Source organism: Chaetura pelagica, unplaced genomic scaffold, assembly GCF_000747805.2.
Source record: "Chaetura pelagica isolate M959 unplaced genomic scaffold, ChaPel_1.0 scaffold963, whole genome shotgun sequence".
Lineage (NCBI taxonomy): Eukaryota > Metazoa > Chordata > Aves > Apodiformes > Apodidae > Chaetura > Chaetura pelagica.
Genome location: NW_009952705.1, coordinates 509,058 through 511,733, shown reverse-complemented (window position 1 = coordinate 511,733; position 2,676 = coordinate 509,058).

The window sequence follows — 2,676 nt, the reverse complement described above, 5'->3', positions numbered from 1 at the left end:
ATCACAGCTTCTGGCCACGGGGACAGGCAGGGCCCAAGCCCTGTGTTGTCAGGCTCTCAGAGGAGGAGGTGCTGGGTGGGGAGGTCCCTGTGAGCAGCCCCCGCACCCCCAGCATGCTCTGCCCCCCCAGGCTGCTTGCAGCCCTGGCAGCTCTGCACAGGGAGATGTTCTCACATCTGGTCAGCAGAGCAGAAGGGAGGGAGGGGAAAGCCTTGCCTTCAGAAGAGGGGGCACCCAGACACCCAGGGACACTGGCAGGAGGGAGGACTAGTCAGAATGGGAATAAAAAAAAAAAACAACACCAATGGTTTCTGCTGCAAAACTCTCATTCTGAGATGGTAAACCTTCCAGTTGAACCTGAACCACACATTCAGCCCCAACACACACAAAAACATCCAGGTAGGAGACCTGGGTTTTGGCTTTCCTCCCCCCAGGACACACTCCACAGCCCCAGGTGTGTCTGCTGGTAGGGCCAAGGGGAGCCCAGGGCTCGGGCTGCTCCGTGCACTGACCCCAAAGGGTTTCCAAAAAGCACAAGTGACTAACTGGGTTATAAAAGGAACATGCCGGGCCAGCAACAGCCTCAAGGCCCAGGGCTGTGTGTTAACACCACCAAAGAGGACAGAAGACAGAGGATGAGGGGCTCAGACATGCTGCCAGTGAGAACTGCCCCTTTCTCTGCTCAAAGCCTTGCAGCCAGACACTGAGCCAGTGGGACAAGAAGCCAGGCAGGGCACACACACAGCGCTCAGCTGCAGGGCTCTGCCGGCCCATCCAGCTCTGCCCCAGCACCAGCCTTTTCCCCAATTCCCTCCCTGGCAAAGCTGCACTGTAAACCAGCGTTTACATCTCAAAACAACAGGAAGACACGAAGTTGCAGCGAAAATGGAGATTGCAAAACTCACCAGCAACTGTTTGAAGCAGGAGTGGGTTGTGACCATGTCAGGGTTTGGCTACAGCTCTGTGGCTGCCCCAGCCCCACAAGGCTGCACAGCACATGGCTGTGCCCAGTCGGGCGGGAAGCAGGCGCTGGCCCTGGGGGCAGCACAGGGCACCCAGTGCGAGCAGCGAGCACTCCCGACCCCTCTGGTGCAACTAGATGGGTGGATTCTGCTTTATCAGCATGTCAGCTTGGCCCTATCAGCCAGGAAGCCGTGTTCACAAGTGTGCCTCCCAGTCGACATTTCCTAGCGCGGCAGGAGAAGCGGCTCACAGCAGCCTACCTTTTATCAGCCAGCAGATGTTGCTAGAACTGTTGCTGCATGTAAAATTCAGGCATGCCCAGCACTGCTTGGATCCCTGCACCAGCCATGCGGTGCCAGGGTAAACACCCCCACCCCCTTCCTCCTGGGATCAAAACACTTGGGGGTTGCAAAATAGACACCCCATGAAAGGAAAGGCATGCCACAGAAACATTACAGCTGTCGAGGCTACTTCTCTCAGAGCACGCTGGAGCCCCAGAGCCAGCAGCATGGCCTCCCAGGCCAGAGCCCAGCCCAAACCTGTCCCAGCAAGGCAGGGACCAGCAAGCCCCTGGCTCTGCCCCCAGCAGGCACACTGTCCTGGCTCTGCCCCCAGCAGGCACACTGTCCTGGCTCCCTCGTGGTGCATTCAGCCCCACAGCGCCACGGCTGCTGCCAGGGAAGCACCCACTGCCACAACCCACAGCGATGCCAACAGGGGGGATCCTGCCTGACCCACATCCTGCCGTGCCCAGGCTCCTGACAGCTCCCCAGGGCTGCCGCGAAGCCCGTCGGGCACAGCCCAGCTTACGGGAATTCCTTGCAAACCTGACAGTCATTTCCCAGCTGACAGGGCCACTTTACTGAACTCAGTGCAGCACAGTCACCACCCGTCGCCCCACCACCCACGCCGTGGAGGAGTGCAAGGAGCAGGGATTTTTCACAAGCAGAGTATCTGGGTTTTGCTATCACTCGAGAGAGAGCTGGGAAACCCCACGGCGAAGACCTCACAGGCCCTTTGGAGTCAGCACTTCCCCTGCAGCAGGAGGGGAAGGTCCCTCCACACGCTCTGTGCAACCCTGCACTGAGCATCCCCAGCTGCAGCCAGTGCCAGCATCCCTTGTCCTGCCCCAAAGCATCAGCCTCAGAACAAGGCAGGTGCAACAAGACTGGTGAGGTCGTTCTAGTGACAACTACTGGAGGACAAACACCCCCTGAAAAAGGACACTTTTTGAAGTGCCATGAAATGCAGAGTGAGTGACAGCTGCCCATCACTCCCCATTTCCAGCCCAGCTCTGCCATGTTCCTGGGCTCAGACTGTCAACACCTCTCAACCTGCACCAGAGCTGCTCCCTCCACACAGCTGCACATGCAGCACAGCCCCAGGGACAGCCCTGCCCTCCAGGGACAGTTACAGAACCCAAGGAGATGGTCTCTGTCCTCATGTCCAGCACCTCAGGGACCTGGGAGCCATAGCAGGTCAGGCTGCAATCCCAGCAGCTTCAGGAGCACCATGGCTGGCTGCAGCACAGGATCACTGCACTGGTGCAAACACGTCAAAGCATGTTGACAAACCTGGGCTCACAATCACCTACAAGAGCACGACAATGGAGCCAGCCCTCCCGCCCAGCCCCCAGCCTTCCTCCCAAACACCGCGCTCAGGGGTGAGGGGGTGGAGAGCTCCCGCAGGGCAGGGCTGGCTCCCCGGTGCCCC